The following is a 22,121-nucleotide window of genomic DNA, read 5'->3' as shown; positions in this document are numbered from 1 at the left end:
GGAGTTCCTGGAGGATCTTCCGAAGGAATTTCTGGAGGAACTTACTTTATTTTTCTTCTTAGTCTTATCTATCTTATTTGTCTTATTTGTCTTATTTGTCATATTTGTCTTATTTGTCTTATTTGTCTTACTTACACCAGCACCACTGTTATCATACAAATACTTTTCAAAGCTTGTGTGGAAACCTTGTACAGAAATCCTCTGACGATATTTTCTAATGTTGTTCTAGAAACGGCTCATGTTTTCATTTTTCAAACCAGCTGGAGTTTGTTTATTTTGATTTCCTCATTGCGTGATTGGTCGGCGCTGCTGCTGTTCTCTCGCCGAACCACTGCATGAGTGCACGCTTAAAATCAATAACACAGAGATGTGTTTGCATCACACAAAACGGACCTAATGCGGAACATCCCCTAGATGAGCGATAGTTACACAGCCACAAAAATAGCTCGTGTGGTTTTATTGAAGCTTGGATTTCAATATTTTCAACAATATTTGGTTCCTCATGAAACAAGGAATCTGTACAAACGTTTACATGTTGAAATGGACCGTTATCACGACCGTACGAGGCATTTTTGTGCCTGTGTAACTGTCGCTCATCTAGGGGATGTTCCACATTAGGTCCGTTTTGTGTGATGCAAACACATCTCTGTGTTATTGATTTTAAGCGTGTGATAAATTTCTTCCCCATTGTTGCCAATTCCTTTTGTTCTCCGTTTACGGCAAATTCTCAAGCAATTGTAAACTGCATAATGATGAAATAATTTTTGCGACACTGACAGCGTCATTCTGGCGGGCTGAATTGGGCAATTTTCTCTCTCAGAGAGTGCTACCACGTGCTTTTTTAACGGAAAACCCTTCCCTCAGACCTTAATATTCCATATGCAGGTATTACATACGAAAGTAATCATATTTGAGCTATTTTTATAAGTAATCATTTACGAGTGTGATAAAAAACTGCAGTATATGCGATCAAGATCAAATATATACTTTCATATACGGTCTGTGGTTTATTGGGTAATTTTAAACATAAAAATATTTATTTTTGAGTCAAAATGATGAAACTTATATCTGTGCTTAATACTGCAGTGAAATTCAGAAGCGGTAATCTAATTATGTAAGTGATCTCCTCACAGCTTTTTTTTATATTTGTTCTGAATGCAGATAAGAAGATGAGAGTTTCGATCTTGAGAATTTTCCAAAAGCTGTTCTGTTGAGGATTTGGACATTTGAGATTGCATAATCTTCTGAGATTCATATAAAAAGAATTGTGGAAAAATGATTTCGATAATTATGATTTTGACTCACCGTTTGGGATTCTGAAAAACACTTTTTGTTAAGACATTTTTTTAATCCTGATATAAATATTTAAGTCTCGAAATGATTTTTTGGTTATCGGCAAGAATCTGGGCTCTGGTTAGTTCTGAATTGAAATACTTCCGGTGCAAACATTAAGGTTGTGTTTAAATAAACCTTATAATTGAAAAATGAGTGTGGCAAAATTTGTCGCAAAAGAATTCTCGTAAAAGCAAACTCCAATGTAATTGAAAACTTTTTGTTTGAAATAATATTCCTAAATATCACATTTTTAAGAGATTCTGCCCTTAAAAAAATGAAAGTATGTATAAAGAACTAATGTGGATGACTAAAAGATAACTCATACGATATGAATTTGCCTTGAACTCAAGATTGTCTGACATTTAAGTCATAAAAAATGTTTAATGGAGTTGTTGAACCCAGCTACAAGCTGGTGAAGTTCCATACCAAATGGAAGAAAATCAAGCCACATCTCAGGATGAAGTAGATGACGCTGGCCTAACGGAGGAGGAAGTCGTTCTGCAGAACGCCGCGACGACATGAGTTCCCTGGGACGTATCCTGAAGGCAATCGAAACGTTTCACGGAACCGTCGTGCACCTGGAATCGCGTCAATCGAGCAGCGAAGTTGTTTGATGTGCTAATTAAGGTCGACATAGCCCACTCCAATCTGTTGCAGTTGATCCGCTCGCTGCACCAGGCCTCGTCCTTTGGGAGCATAAGCCTGTTGGCCGAGAACAATGTCAGCGCGAATGCCCCGTGGCCACCCTCGGAACTGGACAACTGTAACCATCTGATGACCAAGTACGAACCATCCCGGTTTTGCTGATCAGATCTACCATGCCCGCAGGAAGGAAATCGCTGAAATCGTCTTTGCCCACAAGTAGGTACGGAGACCTAATCCCGCACATCAACTTCACCGAAACCGAGAACAAGACTTGGTCGGCGGCGGTCAACCGCGTCAAGAAACTGATGACCAAGCACGCCTGAGTCCCGAGTACATTGGCGTGTTCAAGAAGCTGGAGGATGAAAAAAACCTTCGTCAAGGAACGCCTACCCCATCTGCAGGAAATGAGCGATTTCCTGCGAAAGAACAACACTACTAACCGCTCGGGACTTCATGGCGTCGCTGGCGTTCCGCATCTTCCAAAGCATGCAGTACGTCCGACACATCAACTCGCCTTACCACACACCCGAACACGATTGTTTCCACGAACTGCTGAGCCACATGCCACTGCTCGCCGATACAAGTTTCGCCAAGTTCTCCCAAGAGATCGGTCTTGCCTCGTTGGGTGCGTCAGATGAGGAAATCGAAAAACTGTCAACGGTTTACTGGTTCACTGTAGAATTCGGGCTCTGCAAGGAGAACGTCGAAGTCAAGGTCTACGGTGCCGGTTTGCTATCAGCATACGTTGAACTGCTGCATGGCATCAGTGACAAGCCAGAACACCGCCCATTTCAGCCCTATGAGGACCAGGAGTACCAGCCAATTTACCACGTCGCGGAAAGCTTCGAGGATGCCAAGGAAAAAAATCCGAAGCTGGGTCTCGACCATGTCCCAGCCGTTCGAGGTCCGCATCAATCCACACACCGAGCGCGTTGAAGTGCTCGACTCCGTTGACAAACTCGACGCCCTGGTATCACAGCTCAACATCGAAATCCTTCATCTGACGAACGTAATAGCCAAATTGCGACAACCGTTCTGCTAAGGAGCTGCACAAAGCATCTGCAAATCATGTGACGTCCATTCGTATCACTAGACTGACAGCATTTGGAAACGCATTGGGCCGGTCCCGTCAAACCCATAATGCTCTCGGAAACAAAGCTAGCGCATACGAAGATCAGCAGGACTTCCCGGATGGTTTTATTTTAATCAACTACACACGATCAACAGCCAATAACTGCAATAATATTCTCACACCTCTCTATGGAACCCGCCCCTGGGACGCTAGGGAACGGCCCTTCAATGCACAACGTACGGATCCCAAACCCATCCCGTTCCATGCGACGCAGCAGATCAAAAAATTTTCGGGAGAATATGAACGACCTCACAAGCAGGAGATCTACCGTGACCTCACCACTGGATGACGGTAGACGAAACACTTTCAGGCCTAACTTTTGGAGTTCGCTCAAAATTTCGCGATCTGAGTGTTCAACGAAATCACAAAAAACCCTTTACCAATCCAAAAGATCCACATGAAAACATCATCCCTGATAGACACAATGGTCCCTGCTGCGACCCAAACCCCGCTCCCCTGCCATTTATTTTACATTTTTTTAAATAAAATATCCCTATTGTACATCGATCACTGTAGAGTAGAGATGCTTAGTAGGAACCTATCTTTTATTTCAAGATTCGTAATTTAAGATTAATTTCCTAATTTAATTATAATTAGTTCCAATATTTGAGCAAGAACGTGTTGCAGTTTCTTCTCTAAGACAACGTGGAGGGCCACTCTCGTTTCGGGCTTCTCAACTAGGGGGGAAGCCAGTCCCGTTAAGACTTCCCGAAAGCTACTCCACGACCAGCGGACGCTCCCCGATTCCAAGGCCGGCGAAAGAGTGACTGCTTTTGTGGCTGAAACGCCATCCGGAATCCAGGGGAGGGGTTGCTGGTTCAACCGCCTCCGATAAAACCTTGCCGGTGACCATCCGGTCCAGACTCGCAAAAGAGCCGTAGAGAGTTTTTCCGAAACTGAAAGTTATTTTTTGATCACTTTTGTCGTCAGCGTTGGTCACTAAAGCCATTATTTTAAGCAGCACAGTTCACTACCAGTCCTGGGTTGGACAGAAAGGGCCATTCGGTCGAAAATGTCATATGGCCGAACATGTTTCTTAGCCGTAAACGTCGTTTGCTCAAAGGGTCAATTATCCAAAAGTATCGTTTGGCCGAACAATATGTAAAAAGTGAAGTATTTAATGGTAATTAAGAAGTGGAAGTAAGAAGACAGACTTACCCCTCAATTCTCACTAATCACTGTGAAAAGTTAGAAGCATGAAGTTGGATTTCAGAAGTGAGACGTCTTACTTCTCACTAAACATTTCTGACTTCCCGACAAGTAACCGTGGAGAGGATGGGTAGATAGTATTAAATATTTATAAAGAAAATACTCAGATAATACTTACTTCACCAATTGTGTTATCAATTATTGTGTTTTTTTTTCATATTCAATCAACTCTGTATGTGTCCTGGCGAAAATCTTTTCCATAGATGCAATGAAAATTGGTTTGCTTTCGAAGGCACTCGATATTAATTTTGAGCCGATGAACTATATTTCTAAGTTTTATGGTTCACAAAAACCAAAAGACAAAATTGGTTGCTATTCATTAATTTTTTGCCTCTGAAAAATCGAGATATGTATGTATCGCGAATTATTGTTATAGGTTCTGAACAGTTTCTCCTTAATACATAATACAGTCAACTTTCTCACATACACCTTTTGGACAAGCTTCACAAGTGTACTGTTTGCCAACAAGACAACAACATAAACTTTGTTTGCGAATGTTTCTACTTTTGCACCTTCTGTGTTACAAAAGTCTCTGTGTAGCCTACACAGCAAAAAAAAAATAGTATCACGGTAATGTTGCTGCCTACATCTGAAGTTGATAATTTTGTAGACAACTATAAAACAGAACAAAAATCAATTTGAATCATCATCATGGAAACTTATTTAGAGCTTTTAAAAAGCTCTCACTGTAATCTTCTCTTTTGTGCTGTGGAAAAACTGCATCTAAATATTTCCGATAGATTTTCGTGCAAATACGAAAATGTCACTGGTGGATTGTCATTTTTTTTGCTGTGTAGCTCTGATTCCGTGTTGTGTTCTGATGTTTGCTACCACTCATGCTGCTGTGTGTGTGGCACAAACACTCACTAGCAGGTACTCATCCATGCCTGGGATTGGCTGGCTGATGCCGTCGGGTATTTTGGCAGTGTCACTTTCATGTCGCAATGTTTTCCAACTTTCGTTTCACTTTTGATACATGTCCACATGCGGGATGGGACCTCTTGTTTGCCCTCCGCCGGTCCCTTCCGCCCTTCTTCTCTCCTACGCTAATAGGCACTTCAGCGAGCATTTCTTTTTCGGTTGTCGATGCCGTTCTGGCGCTGGCTGTTGTCGTTATCCAGCGATGCGTTCCAACCAGTCGGTGGCTCAATATTGCAATTTCTCTGACAAGGGATTATTGCTGTTTGATCTTTTCCCCAACTGATGCTGCCCCCGCTGGGTGTTGTCATCCGCCAGTGCCGAGCGGTGGGCGGGCGGCCAGTTGTTTATCGGAACAGAGCAGAAATTGTTTGCTATAAAGTGGACCAAGTCATGCGAAGGCTCGTTTCGGTTGAACGCTTCCTGTCGATATAAATCGACGTGATTCCGTATCGCTGGGATTGGTTACCGTAGTTGCAATCGGATAGTGTAACATGTCATTTTTAGCTAGATTTGTCAGATAATCCTACATGAAGAATGACACACTTAATATTTATATCTTAATCGTAATGATATTTATTATGATTGTTTAAATGATAAACATCAAAATGTATGGGATAAATCTTTACAGCATTTTTAGTTAGTACATTTTCAAATATTCATCTCGATTAGTTCAATGTCTAATTCACAATTATCCCGTTGGACAATTACAATTGTTGACGCTCTCCCTGTTCAGCGGACGGCGTCTAACGAGCTTCCATCCATGCCGCACTGGACCAATCAAAGCGTATAAATACCATTCTCCATCGCCGTTGCCGGTTAGTTGAAGAGGTCATTAATTATCCCAGATGGTCTCTAAATCCGGACAGTGCAAGTGGTGAGCTCATCCATTTTGCATCATCCGTCCATCCGTCAAAGCGACCAACCGACGACGGGACGGGAGTCACTTTTTCCCGGGTGCCAATTCAGGATAATTAATAGCTTTCAACGCCCTCGAGCTTTGGAGTGTGTGCCAGCCAGAGTGCTGCCTGGAACGTGTGGCCAATCTAGTTTCCTGTTTGCTGTCCTCCTGACTGAGTGACGCAGTTACGTTCTATGCTAAAAAAAAGATGCCTTCTGGTTGAAACGTGTACCTACTATAAATTACAGACCGTCAAAATTAAACAAATAGATACTCCCTTAACTTGGATCCGTTTTGTTGGTACCAGCTTGGTCATTTCCGTTGTTTGGGATGTCCATTTTCATCACATGAGTGCCTCACATTTTTATTTTTGCTAGAGAGGTACTGTGGCTTTAGATGGTACAAAATTGGCAACATATTACGAATTTCTGTATAAGTAATGTATCGAAATGTTTGTAAATGTTTGGGCTTTAGAACTGAGAATCCTTATTTTGGAATTGTTAAGACAATTATTAGTTTAAAATCCGTTGAAGAGCTAAACACTTGATCAACAAAAGTTAGAAATGTTTACATATTTCTATCTAAATTACAAATTTTAATTTTATTTTCACTGAAGATAACTGAAAACAATTTTTTTTATATACCTACTGTAGCTTTTAAACTTCTGCTTGTGCTTGAATCCAATTCCATGCATGTCGTGGGATTGATGTGGATATAATTTATTCCCTTTTTTGATTTCAATTGAACCACTGTGCTCTACGATGTGTTTGTCATTATTTGAGCAGCGCACAATTGTAACAAATGGCCAAATAGAGGAGGGTTCGCACCAACGAGGTAGGCAATGCAGAGATGACAGTGCAAATTTTTACGTTTTTCATCGGAATATCCGATGGGGCGATACCTCTACTCAATAGAGAGTGCCATAAATTTTGGGATAAATGACGTGAAAATATAGAAATAAATCAGCAACTCATCGACACTGAGCTATCCAGGCGGTAATGTTCGTTATCGAGAGAGAAAAAAGTAGTTTGCAAGGGTGGCGAAACTGGTGAGTAATAATGACTGTCCGATGAGTGAAGCATGATCATGAGTAAATGTGTTGCGTGATTCAGAAAATTCAGATTTATGGATTGTAGTCGAAATGAAATCATTTGGTCCATACAGTGATGTGGGATACTCACTCCTGAGAAAATTACCCATTTATGGAAAAGAAACTGTATCCCGAAGAGCTGGGAAAACAGCTTGGTTGTCCCATCCAATGAAAAAAACAGCCGTGATGCATTCCTACTAATTCGCAAACGAATTTACTCGCGCGGAAAGTTTTGATGATTGAGATTTGTGAATTTTACCAACACTACTGGTTCGGATGAAGTATGGTAAGTAAGTATTTCAAAACCTTCCAAAGGAAATTACGTATATTTGTATACGCAGCTGACATCGTCTTGCTCGTTGTAGGATGTAAAAGCTCTCCGAAATAAACTTAAGAGGCGGCCTTGAACGCAGTCTTGCGGTGGATCACCTCTGCAGGCCTGGTAGCGGGTCACTTTTTAGTGACTTGGTCACTTTTTTCGGGCAAGTCACTGAAGTCACTAAAGTCACTTTTTTTTTTCGCAAAAAGTCACTGTTTTCAACTATTTTGAAACTATTGATTAAGATTTTTTAAATAAAGATGATGCTTTAATCATGGCGGAAATGAAATTACGGATCTTGGAAAAATGATCGCTCAGAAACTTTGCCATTTAACTCGTTGCTTCTGGCATTGGCATTTCGCCAGTAGCTACATGAAGGTGTTTTATGTCACAATTTATAAATTGGTATACAGTCATGCAAACAGGAGACTTGGCCATTCCAATTTTGTTTTAAAGCTTAAACTTTATACAGTAGACGAAGGTGGAAAGACTTGATTCCTTAGGAGACTTGATCCCTTGGGAGACTTAATTCTCCGCTATTTTACCGAGAGCTATATTGCCGTGAATTGCATATCTGTCCCATCTTTGCTGGGTTTTTTATTCATATGGGACAAACATGCGATTCATGGCAGTATAATAGTATTCCTATAGCGTATTTTTATTATAGATCCTCTAGAGTCTAGACAAATGATCGTTTTGTGGCGAGCTATTTTTTGATTGACAATCTTATTTACTCGATTATTTACTGTGTTTTGTCGCTCCAAAAGATGTTTTTAAGTGGCCACGCAAATTTTGAACATTTTCTCGTAATAATGACAAAATGCTATCATTTTTTCACAGCACAAATCCGTAAATATGCTAAATGATCTTCACTGATAAAAATGTCATCATTCCACCACATTTTCCGGATAATTGGATTTTGATTTGTTGCTTGAGGAGACTTGATCCTTAAGACTTGAGATGTTTGGCAAAACAAATTCAATAAAATATAAATTGTTCTCAAGCGGCTATTTTTTGTAGATGTGACAAGTATAATGAAGGGTTTGCTCTAAAAAAATATTTATTGAGTAGATATTATAGAGAGCTATCGAATTCCATAGCAAAAATTGTTCATGAATACGCACAGCAAGTTGGAAAATCTGCGTATTTTGGAGGAAAAATATTTAAAAATTCAGAGAGCATGATCCTGCAGGTCGTGCGTTCAATCCCAGGCTCGTTGTACCTGAATCTTCATAATTTTTGTTTCGTTTTCTACCAAAACGATCCGTACTATTATTATTTTTGCACTTGCACTTTAAATTCCAATAACTTCCGTGGCACATATGACAAATTGTAGAGTTCTCTGCACCTTTCTTAAGTAGGTGTTCAGCTAATCCAGGGAACGTCATTTTCACTCATTCTCACAAGAAGAGTGCCGTGCCGAATAATCAGTGAAAATATTGAAGAAAAGTTTGATGAGAAGTATTTTCAATATATCTCTCGTCTGGGGTCTGCTTAAGAGAAAATAGTGGTAAGTGAAAGAAGTTTTCCGCCAAAAATTACGAAAAAAAAGCTTCTCATTCGACTCAAAAACACTTGATTTCGTCTCATCGAACTTGCAACTGAAACTGAAAGTCACTAATTGGTCACTTTTTCGGCAACTGGAAGTCACTATTTGGTCCCTATTTTCGTCAGCTTTGGTCACTAAAGTCACTATTTTGACCTGCATGGGTCGCTACCAGCCCTGCCTCTGCAGGCTTTCTCCTGAGTATGGAAAAACGTGCCTACACACATATTTCCATCCAATTATCGCATTCTTTATTCTCCTATTAAGTTATTGAAAAATCATTGTTTTTTCTAATAGTTTCCCCTTTTAAGAATAGTGGCAATGCACATTAATTAATGGAAAAACATGCAAAACAATTAAAAACATGCAATCTATTCCATAAAAGGGCTTTTGTGACCTTTCTAACGTGATTTTTTCAATACATTTTATGATGCACGAGAAAGGCAACATCGCCGCTAGGTTGATTAATTTGGGATTTTCAAATTAGGTACAAACATGGGTGAAGTTATTGCTTACAATCATTTAAAAAAGTGGTATTAGTAATATCATATAAAATGAACTTGAGGAGTGACATTTGAAAAAAATATTAATAACAAAAATGAATAATAACAAAAAATTAATATACCCAATCGCTGCAAAAACGGTCCCGATATTGATTCAGAATCGCGCGTATTTCAGGCTAGAGTTGAGGGGCAACACTTTCGAAATTTTTAAAATAATTAATAACTTTAAACATATGTATGTATAAAAGGGAAAACTGATCTCTGTATCAAAATTCACAGGAATAAATATTTTAAAAAACTTTTAAAATTAAAAAAAATCTTAAAAAGTTAACCTTGACTATGTGAAGGAACGATTGAAGCTATAATTGAATTTGACGGGAAAATAACATGAAAAAACCATGATGGCAATAACTGACCTAAAGTATAGAATATAACAAGACAAAGTTTTCAAAACGACTTATCTGCTTTTGTAAACAAAGATTCAAACGACGATTTGACGAATCTGATAGCTCTCCCACGCAAACGAACACCATCAACAGGTAACGGAATCCTTCATCTACCTATTGATGGTGTTGGTTTGCGTGGGAGAGCTATCAGATTCGTCAAATCGTCGTTTGAATCTTTGTTTACAAAAGCAGATAAGTCGTTTTGATAATTTTGTCTTGATAAGATGTATTATAGATTAGTCATACTAGAGGCCTTGATAAGAAAAACGCGGATAAGTATGTAGCTCCAATCGAACCACCAAAAAACAGCAGCGAATCGAGCAACAGACGTGTCAAGTAGAGGTATGCGCCGCGGTCCGATATTCGTCGTCGGCGGCGTTGGTCAGGATTTTGGTCGGCAGTGGTGGCGTTTTCGCCGTCACGCCGAAAGCCATTCTAGCCGGCGGCGGCGTGAATCGGCGTGGCGATTTGTTTATTACGTTTCCTTAAGATTTTTGACTTTTTTTTCAAGGCATTAACGAAAGAATCTTTCGAATTTCGCCTGAAAAATCTGATGAACTTCTTCAAAAAAATCTTTAGGATTTTCCAAAATATTCATTTGGAAATTATTTTCCGATTTTCCACGGGAACTATTTAAAAGTTTCGAGATTTTTTTTTTGAATTACCAACAGAAGCTCTTTGGACATTCCAAAGAAAATTATTTGGAATTTCAGCAAGAGATTCTTCGGAATTTACATGAGAAATTGTTCCAAACTTCTACAGGAATATTCACGGAAAGTTCCTGTTGAGTTTCTGTTGAATATTTTCAGAAATGTACACAGCAAATTATTTATAATTGTATAAGAGTATGGCTAGTAGAATGGGTGTTGGCTATCTTTAGCTTGCTTAGTCTAGCTAGAATAATTAAGACAGAAAATTTGGCATGGTCATCGTTAAAACAGAATATTCTTCACACTATCCGCGGAAGAATATAGGAGTTTTCAAAAGAAATTCTCTGAAATTTTCACAAGAAATTCTCCGGAATTTCAACGAAAAATTCTCCGGAATTTCAACGGAAAATTCTTTAGAATTTCCGCGGAAAGTTGTTCGAATTGTAGATTTCAACAATAAAATCTTTGGATTTGAACGGAAAATTGCTCGGAATTTTTAAGAAATTTCTTTGGATTTCTAAGAGAAATTCTTTGTGCAGTCAATAACTGTAAGTCATTTAACTGCAGTGCTTTTTAACTACAATTTGATAGTTGTAACAGTTTTACAGTTATCGGACCTTCAAAACGATGCCAAAGTCGATTATAGCTGCATTGCGCTGCACAATCAGGTGCACTTCTATTGTATCTGACGTCGACTAATACAAGGCGTTGTAGTTATTGAACGGCATTCGCTAACTAAAACGTAAGCATGTTGCAGCTATCTTACACAGAAAAACCCTGATCAATCCACCTAACGGTGTTAATGCCTTTCTTGTGAAAAACTAAAACTAAAAAATATGAGTGAGTGCTTTTTAGCGTGTTTTGCGCATAGAAAATAGTATTTTGGCCATAACTGTTGATCCCATAGTCCAATTTGGCCAATTTTCAATAGCAAACAATGGGACAGGATTCTCAGTCGAATGGAACTGCGATTTATTCGGCCAATGCTAAGTTCCAAAAAGTGTGTCTACAAAATTTTGTACACATACACACAAACAGACATCACCTCAATTCGTCGAGTGACTGAGTCGATTGGTATATAACACTATGGGTCTCCGAGCCTTCTATCAAAAGTTTGGTTTTGGAGTGATCATATAGCCTTTACGTATACTTAGTATACGAGAAAGGCGAAAAAATAGTGGAAAAACTATTCTGGGCGTACATTGATCGTTTCCAACAAGTTCGCCCTAAATGTATGCAATTTCTATAGCATTATGACGCTAAATCGTATATATGCTTTAGAAACTGCATACATTTAGGGGATAATATCGTTTAAATTTACACTTTTTTGGCATTCCTTTTATGTGCATTATTTTCGTGTAAATTTAAACAACTTTTTCTCTATGTGAACGACTAGAGTATTGTCCATTGACAATTTTTGGGAAATTTCATAGGCTGAAATCCAATACGGCCGAACTTGTAGTTTGGCCGAGAAAGTCGTTTTCTCTAACAGGTCGTTTGACCGAAATGTCGTTTCGCCGAAATGGTCGTTTGATAGAATGGGCCATTTGGCCGTTTGGTAGGAATGGTTATTTGGCAAAAATAGCCATTTAGACCGAAAATGTCCTTTCTGCAAAACAACCCTTTTGGCCAAACGGCATTTCCTGCCAAATGATCTATTCGGCTAAACGACTTCTTAGCAAAATGATCAATTCAGTCGAACGACCCTTTTCGCAGAAAATGCCATTTGGCCGAAATGGTTGTTTTGCAGAAAGGACATTTTCGGGCCAAATGACTCTTTCTGCCAAATAACCAGTAGTAGTGGGAGCCGGGGTTGAGACGTTGATCTGTGATTTCTTCAATTGTACATGTTCAGAGCTGGACGGTTGATGAGCGACGATTTGGACCCTTTTGTTTGACCGCACAACAATTTTTCCCGGAATGTGAGCGATAGAACTATTGATCTCATCTAGGACTTCGAAAAAAGAAGTTTCTTCACAGGATCTGGTTCTGTTAATCGGGTCGTCCGTGACGTCGTCTATGTTGAGCTCATCGATACTTTGTTGAAATGTGATTTGATTTATTGGTTTGGAGAGCAGCTGAGATCCGGAGATCGTGTTATTGATTCTAAGTAGATTTTCACCGTAGTTGCTAAGCCGGGTATCCATCGAATCGGTACGAATAAGCAATTCTCGCAAGGCTCTCATGATTGTTATTTTACGATCGTAGACAGCGGAATCGAAGTTTAGGCGGCATGATTCACAAAACCAGATTAGTGCACATTTTGCTGCAAATGTTGAATAGTGCAATTTTATCATTCCGCGCAGGTATAATGAAAAGCCATGCCGCAAGAACTATTGCATGTGATTGTTCTACCAACATCCAGAACATTTGAACATACATAATATAATACATAATAGTTGGGTAGAGAGAGAAGAGTGTGAAATGTTGCCAAAGCAGATTCGATGGATACGGGGAATTGACTGATATCATTTACTTGTAGAGGATGGTTAATTTTTACCAAAGTTTTAAAGCTGGAGCTGAACTAAGTTGAACAGATTTGACTGCGGAAGCCACAACAGCCGCAACGGCTACAGAAACTTCCATAGCTACGAACTCCAATCGAACCTTTGAAGCTGCTGAATCGGCCACAGTTGGTTATATGAACCCACTTCCGATAGAAGGAAAGAGGGATGAGAAGTGCTAAACCGCATTGTTATCAAGACATCGTCTCGGATATTCCTGAGGCGTCCTGTTCAATCTGGAGCTATTTTAATAATGGATAAACTGGTGAGCACGTTCCAATTCTTTCCTTTCTTGGGAGGATTGTGGGAGTCCCAGGTATCCGGTTCACGCTTTAGTTAGCAACGGTGGCTCTTCTCGACCTTCTTTTCCCTGAGTAGTTAGTACGAATAAGGGTGTCCTTGTGAAGTTTTGCTGTACCTGTTATGAATAACTAGTACCGTTCCCTACACTTCCTGAAGAAATTTCTTGTTTCAGGGATGAATCCTTTTTGTATTACTAGTCTTCGTAACATAAAGGACACCATTACGGAGCATGAAATATGATCAAATTAATCGTAGTACTACTTGACCAACACCCCCGGTAAGATGAGGGATAGAGGATGACACACACAAATGAACAATTCAGCCGATAGACACTATCGGCTGAAGTCCATTTCGGCTAAATGGCGCTTTCTGTCAAACGACCAAAGGGCATATTCGGCCAATTGAGCTAGTCGGCCAACCGTTATTTTCAGGTAAATGAATTGTTCGACCAAATGACATTTTCGACTTAGTCTTCTATCAAATGGTCTATTCGGTCAAACGATATATTCGGCCAAACAACTTTCAGCTTTGTGGTCTTCGGCCAAATGAGTTTCTGCCAAACGCCCCTTTTTCGTTCAAAAATCCAATTTCAACGAGTTTTTCGAAATTTCATTTAGAAATTGTATGGAGTTTTCAAGAAAAACATTGGCATCTTCACGAAAAATTCTCTGGAGTTTAATCACGTGACATTGGAGGGATCCATCAGGAAATTCTACGGAGATTCCACTGAATCTAAACGGCGGCGCGGTGATGCAGAAATGTTAGCGGTGGTGACGTGTCAAAAACTGTCATCGGCGGCTGCGTGGCGCGGCGACACACACCGCTAGTGTCAAGCAGCCAAAATTTCGACTCAAATACTGAAAACGACTAAATTTGATGTAATACCATTTATGGATGAACAAATTTTGAATGGATTTTACATTTGTCTTCAGTAATATATGCAAATCAATGATAGATTATGAAAATTAATTGCTTTGTTTATTGGTTTCTTTCATAAATAAAGTTAAAAAATATTGGTTTCTTTTGTCATGTGATATGAAGATATTAAATAGCGGAATGTGAATTATTACCTTGATAAACCATTTCTTCCTTTTAATGTGTTGTTCTTTAATGAAGAAGATTGACTGCAGTTTTGGCAGAGGTACATTTTCTATCCGCGTTTCTTTTATCAAGGCCTCTAAATCATACCACTCATTGGTTAACTCGACAAATAATCATAGCCACTGTACTTACAGAACACTGAGATGTTTAAATTACTAATTTCTCTTCATAGGGTACTGCACGCGCGGGCTGCTATAGCAGCCTATCTATATATATAAAAATGAAATGGTCTGTGTTCGTATCCGCATAACTCGAAAACGGCTGGATGGATTTTCTTCATTCCTTCAGCAGATATGTTAGTTATCGCTTCCGACGGGTTTATATGATATTTCCTCATGCGAAAGTCAAGGGTAAGGTTGATTAAATAGTGAAAAACTAAAATTAAGATTCATATGGATATTTCGCATTTCACAACGCGCATTTTCGCCTACTATGCAGGACAACGTCTGCCGGGTCGACTAGTAGAGAATATATATCTCTATAGAGAAAATTCTTCTAAGTCTTGAAGTTTACTGGCACTGTTATCTACGATTTGGACTAGGAGATGAACCGGCCAAGGGCCGAAAGTCTCGTAAATAAAAACAATAATAATCATAGGAGTTCTTTTGGAAATTTATCCAGGAGTTCCATCGAAAATTCATCGAATAAATTCATTCAAGAGTTCCTACATCAATTCCTCTGGGAATTTCTTGAACGTATCTCCTACAGATATTTTCATTAAAATTCTTGAAGAAATTTCAGAAGGAACTTTTGGAGGAGTTTCCGAAGAAACTCATTGAGGATTCTCCGAAATTCCTGTAGAACATTCAGAACGATTTTCAATTTTTCTTAAACATTTCTAGAGGAAGTCGCCATGCGAATTGAAAAGGAGATTTTTAGCGAATTAAGACGTCGTTCAAACTGATTGAATTCCTTGATGAATTTTTGAAGATATTCCGGGAATCTGTAAAAAAAGGGAGGAATTCGAAAGGAATCTCAGTAGAAATTTTCGAAGGAATATACAGATGAATTTCCTAAATAAATTCTTGGAAATTCCTCTGCAGGACATTATAACATTATAGCATTATTTATAACTTTCGATTTTAAGGACGGCTACGCTAATAAAAATATACAGTCGATTTTTCAATAGTTCATTATTTATAACGTTCTAGAACCAGTTCAATTCTCTTTTCCTATGTTATGTTATGTCAAATTTCCATGATTCTATTATTTCCCGAAGTTTTTCCAGGTGGCAGCACTGACGGAAGAACCGCTCCTATTCGTAAACAACAAGGCCAGTAAATGTCGAGACTTAAAAAAAAATCCCTAGCAACCCGCGCGTGAATTGCTCTACACGGCACTGCACGGACAAATCTTTTTCCTTTTCGTTCTTCATGAAATTCGACATTTACTGGCCTTGTTGTTTTCTAATTTCCTTGCAGTGAGAAAGAGACAAAGCAGTCCATGCAGTGCTAGGCATTGCAATAGGGCACTGCACGGAAACATATCTTTCTCTTTCGTTCTTTATAAAATTTGACGTTTACTGGCCTTGTTGTTTTTTAATTTCTTTACAGCGAGAAAGAGACAAAGCAGTCCGTGCAGTGCCCTACACTCAGAATAAACTGCATATTGTATTTATATGCCCCGCACTTATATTTTGACCAGTGTACTTTGCATTTGCAAAGTATGTGCGGCGCTAATGGATATTTACCGATTCAATCATCATAGGTTTTATGTGCAGATGTATTGATTTTTCCATTAGATCCGCACATATAATTCATGACAAAAATAATTCGTCCCTATTTATTACGTTTGAAAATGTTTCTGATAATCATAAATTTTGGTTTGAAACAAAGATGAAATAATTGCACAGTAATTGAATGATTTATTAGAACTAAATATTGTTACATTTATGCATAATCGTATATGTATATTAATTAAAGAATTTCCGCATCGAAAAAAACAGCGCTCTAACGTCTAGAACTCCTGCAAAGAAATAATTAATAATAAATTAATGAAGTATACGTTAATAAAATTAAAAACAATGCTACAAACCTGTAAGCGAGCCTGTAAGTGTATTATGCACAAATTCGGTGATAGGTGTGGTTGAATCCACGGCTTGGAGCCTAGCAAATGATGGAGCCGCATAAACTTTTACCATATTGAGCAGCAAGTTTTGTTTTTAACCTCGTTTCTAACCCAGCTACCCAAAGTCTTTCTCAAAAGATATGCCTCGGGGTGTTTGTTGGGAGACAATACCAAATATCCCATGTATTTCAGCCGACATCTCTCAAAATCTGCTATATAACACAGATAATACTTTTAGCAGATTATGTGGATACATCTCAATTCTGAAATTAAAGAAATTTGTTTTAGAATGCGCGAAAAAGAAAAAAGCTTTACTTACTTTGTTCAATTACTAAGGGTAAAATCAGCAGTGATTCAAATCGTTCGGGGCTGTCAGTTTGAATATGAATCTGAAACATTCATTTTCCCAGCAGCTGTTCTAGATTCATTTTTTATACCAGTCAAATGTCAAAAAAATAAAACTGGTATAACGCTCCGTTCTATTTTCTGCAGATTTGAACCACGATTGAATCACGAGATTCAAATATTTTCCAATTGTTTTGGTGTACGAATGCGTCATTTTATCTATACGGATCAATCCACTTTGCAATTACGGCGCCTTTCTTGGCGCCAACATGATGATTTAATTTAATTGAAAATTTGAAAAACATGAATAGAACACTGCTGGGGAAACCAGCGAGTTTGTTCTATTTGGCTTCAAACTAGAATAGTGGTCGAAAATTTGGAATGAAACTGAATCACTCCTGATTTCACTCTAACGATGTTGACTTCAGTTTTTAGTCTTGTTGACAACAGACGTGGTGCGTTCATAATCAATGTTATAAATTTTATGTGCGCAAGTCGTAAAATTATTTCGATTATGTTTTGCAATGCAATAAGCCCGCATATATTTCACATAAGACGCTCATAATTTTGAAAATCAGTGCTACAAGTGACTTCTATGCGAGTTTTGCGCATAGAATTTATCAGTAGAATAATTTGAGTGTATATCATCTGAGCACAGGATATCATCTTTGCTTGTGCAAAGATATTATTCCTAATCAAAGAGCACTCTGGAAAGATAATATCATTTGGGCATTTGATGATGATCCTGATAGCCAGCGCGGTTCGGGCACAGACAAACAGTAATGTTTACAGTTACATTGAACATTGACTCATCAAATTCTTCGTCGTTCAAACACTAACGACATCTGTTGATTTCAGTTACTTGGGCGAATCACGAACCAGATGGTGGTGGTGAGCAAACGTCAAATGCGAGCAATAACGATGCGTGCGCTACGAGTGATCGATTGACTTACTAATGATTATTTGAATTGACCAGTACATCAGTGAACGATGGAAATTTGACAAGTGTTATGTCTGTTTGTGGTTCGGGGTTTGTACACAAAAGCAGTTATAATACTTTTCTCCGTGGCGAACATTGCACTTTGTTTACTGAGCAGATAGATAATTAATATCGATATCCCAGCATATCATCAGTATCTTTGCTCAGAAGACCGAATGATGGGATAAATTGCAATGCCTGTGCAGTACCCTATTGATGACCCAAAACACGTTCCTGAGGGTCATCAAGAGGATTTTGTGCACTGATTCTTATATAGTTCGGTGTTTATTTGGTCAAAGTAAACTAATCCTTCCACGTTAAGTCAACTTGTAACTTTCAAAATCCCACCCACTTCAATCATAGGAATGGCAATCTTATGGAGCAGATAAACATAATTTGAAAACATTAGGACAACTTACATAAAAAAAAAGTATTCCATCAAGGCTCCGGCGAGATTCGAACTCACGATCTCCTGTTTACTAGACAGGCGCTTTAACCAACTAAGCCACGGCGCCAACACGTTTGCTACATTAATCTTTGCAGATTAATTACCGCCCGCGGATAAAATAGAGCACGCATAAGTTGAAAACGAAAAACCCGATTCAATCCGCCTCATTTATTAATTCTTATTTATTATGAGGCTGAGCAAAGCTAGTCCGACTTGCGTATAGTAGTCTACTGGCGACATGAGCGCGAACGAAGGTCATTAACAGCAGTTTCGGAAAAATGGGGTCTATTTTTAATCGTTCAATCTGTCGAACGAACGGTGTTCAGCCACGAACGCGGCATTTGTATCAAAGCGCTCTGATAACTTCGCTGCTGTCGTCGAACATTTTCAGGTACCACAGTCAGTGTTCCTAATCGGGCGTGTTCGTAGCGACTGCAGCAGCAACATACGGTTACCGGTTTCCACCAGATCACCTTCAGTCGGGTTGACGGCTATCACTTTCTTCGTCGAAACATTTAGCCATTATGCAACAGTTGCTTCCATAGGCATGATAAGGAGCGGCTCAAGGGTGTTCATAAATGTGACAAATACAAATGATGGAAATTTTATTTTGCACATACATATTTCATAATTTACGACAAAGTCTGAACCTGTTCATGGAGGGGCATCCATTTCCTTATTCACGTCATCGATTATCTCCGCAAAACCGTGACTGTGTCGTAATGATCACGGAAGTGGAACCTTTTCATCTTCACATCGTCGCCGTCGTGACCGATGCCAAATTTCACGGTTCAGGTTTGAAATTGGCAGTTTCGTACAGGGCGTTTCTTGCTAAATGAACAACGTCAAAAATCGACCTGAAGTGGTTTTGTATCAGCCATGAAATTTCGTGGAAAGCTTGCATAACCTATAATTCGGGACGGCAATATTTGCTTTGCTCTCTTGCGTTCACTGTGCACTCTTCTCAAATTGATGTTTGGTAAATGTTTACTCATCGCTTAGGGAAACATTCTTCTCCTTCGGTTCGATTGACTGCAAGACGTTGGATTAACAAACGATCCGACGAATAGGATGATTTATTTTAGATTTCGTTGTTTGGTTGACAAACAAACAGTTGAAGCTTTCTTTCGCTGTCCATGCTAGCCATGAACAGTTACTTTAGATAAGTCGGGCTCGTAATCCATGTTAAGCCTCTTCCACTTTCGAACCATGATTCAAATTGTGCTTAACGGTCAACCACGATGCCAACAAATTATTGAACAGTAACTTTCTCAAGTCTTTAAGACGAGTTTGTACTGTTCCTTTGTTAATTCATCCACCTTTTTCTCACCGGTTAGCAAAGCATAAATCACAAAAATGCCTATGTATCAACCGAATGTGCCAACCGTACCCTATCAATCATCCGCAAACAGTGTTAAACAAAGATCAATGACCTGCTCCCTTCCAAACTCTTAAGGCTGCGTTGTGGCGACCCACGGCTTCGACGTGTGCGGCTTTACTGCCCGGGCCCGTCTTTATCGATGAGCGGGCCACCGGACACTGATCCGCAAGCGAGGACCGGTTTTTGGGCAGTCTGCACCGTCCGGGAACGCTGGCTTGGCTTGTTTGGTGAGTTGAATTTTTACCCGGTTATGACGGCGATACAATCGGTGTGTGACGTGATTGATTTCGTCCAACGGAATGGCTCTCGTTGCGTAAGAGGAGTTGGTTCGATCGTGACCGAACTATGATCGATTACAATCTAGCCATAGGGCGCCTAATTTTTTCGGGGGGATAAGATTGTGAGGTGTCGGATTTGATAACAATGCTTAATTTGATGTCTACATGGTACCATCTCCATTCGAGAAGTCAAGTAACCCCAATTAGTCATATTTGGAAATCTCTACATCTGCTTTGAAGAGAAATTACTTAGAGTAGAGTGGGGCAAGAGTACGCACTTAGTTTTCAATCGATCATGTGGCCCTTATGAAGCAAGCTTCTGCATATCAAATCAGTGTCGATGATTCATATACTCTTCCTTTATGTTTCCCAGTGGAAAAAATATTGAAATTATGGAGATTCGTTTTAAGTAGAACCCTTTTTGCAAGACAAGTGAAAAACGCACTCTTACCCCACCGGTGGGGTAAAAGTGCGCATCAGGTGGGGTAAGAGTACGCATTTATCCAATCATGTGCTTTAAGTATATATTACCACAAATAAGAGTTAATAACATTTAATTGATGTTTAATTAGCATATATTAGGGAATGTTTAAAGATTACGCAACTCTTAAAGGGGGAGGGGGTCCTAAAAATGTGCACTTTCATACCATTGCATTGTTTTTTGTATATACAAAAAACTACAGAGGTAAAAATATATATCAGGCTTCGCGTGGCGTATACAAAGGCATTTTCCCTAAAGAAAGTCCACCAATCACGTAACGTTAAATTTGGCTATTTCATCACAGCCCCCCCCCCCCCTCCTTTACACTATTTGTATGAATCCTCTAAAAATATATGCATCGTCACACATCTCGCAACCCCTCCCAGCTAAACGTTGCGTAATTTATGAATGTTTCTTTTGATTAAATGAAATTATCATTTATATGAAATTGTGTTTTCGTACTATGTTTAGGTGTACAACAAGTCCTAATACAATTTCATTATTTCGCTTCAGTGCTTTGTTCGCTAACTCCTTTCTAACACCGAATTACTTCAACTTATCCTAAAAACTTGTGATAATTTCGAATTCTGTCCCTTTTTTCTTAGTTGTGGATCTTTACGCTTTGGAAGAAGTCTTATTTCGGCCGAAGATACGGGTTTGACATCATAACTTGAAGATTCATATGCGTACTCTTGCCCCACCGGTTCCTGCGTACTTTTTCCCCACAGTCCCAAAAATTATTCAAGTAATGGTTTTGACTTCTTGGAAAACTAACCGGATTGGTGTTCGGTACCATAAAGTACTCTATACAATAGGTTATCGAAATGGTATAATGTTCACCTGATTGAACGTATATATGGTAATGAAATACTAGTTGCGGAAATCCAATTATTTTTAGCAAAATGACCAAAAAGTTATCTAACTCCATATCTCCCTTGTGGGCTGCGAAATGGTGAGTTGACACCCGGGAAGGGGCGCCTAACATAGCTCTGGTCCTCACAAGTTCCAATACTCACGCTTCCACGGGTCTTCCGATGACAATTGACCGCCAGCTAAGGGTTGCGTACTTAGCTGGTAGTGCAGCCTGGGCACTGTTGTCCTTCTGACATCAGTTAGAGTGAGAGGGTGCGTACTGTGGGGTCTGCCTAGGATGTGGTGGGGTTCGACAGTGGGCTCTGTTGAACTTCTATAAAAAGCTGCATGTGTCCCCAAGCAGGCCCTATCAAAGCGACCGTGTGCCGCTCAAAGCGCACTAGCCTAGTCCCGGTGTTGGGTGGGACTTTAAACAAATTTGACCCGACTGATCGAGCGTCTGTCCACCAAGGAGGTGCGGCTCCAACAGCGTCTGTTCTGGCATCCAGCGGCTGAGTATGAAATGCTATTCCCCGGAAGCTATACCTAAGATGGCAGCCCCATCCCGGTGGATAGGGAACCTTGGGCCAACAACCTACTGTTCCCGAAACATCAATTTGTTCGAGAATCCGATAATGAAAGAATACGGACTGATTTTACGGCAACGACTCTTAGCGCGAAACAACGG

General features: G+C 39.5%; 1 protein-coding gene, 1 non-coding gene and 1 pseudogene across 6 annotated transcripts in view; 2 read left to right on the top strand and 1 right to left on the bottom strand.

The window, feature by feature from the left end:
• LOC134213695 (probable G-protein coupled receptor Mth-like 1) overlaps positions 1-22,121 on the top strand; it is a 401,130-nt gene that overhangs the window by 316,536 nt on the left and 62,473 nt on the right. The window lies entirely within an intron of this gene.
• Positions 1,737-3,037, top strand: LOC134213698 (tyrosine 3-monooxygenase-like; annotated as a pseudogene).
• Trnat-agu (transfer RNA threonine (anticodon AGU)) lies at positions 18,435-18,508 on the bottom strand. The gene has a single exon. It is a non-coding gene; the product is annotated as a tRNA-Thr (tRNA).

The sequence above is a fragment of the Armigeres subalbatus genome, chromosome 2 (assembly GCF_024139115.2).
Source record: "Armigeres subalbatus isolate Guangzhou_Male chromosome 2, GZ_Asu_2, whole genome shotgun sequence".
In the NCBI taxonomy this organism is placed as follows: Eukaryota; Metazoa; Arthropoda; class Insecta; order Diptera; family Culicidae; genus Armigeres; species Armigeres subalbatus.
Note: the sequence above shows the minus strand (reverse complement) of the source record. Positions and strands in the feature narration are given on the sequence as shown.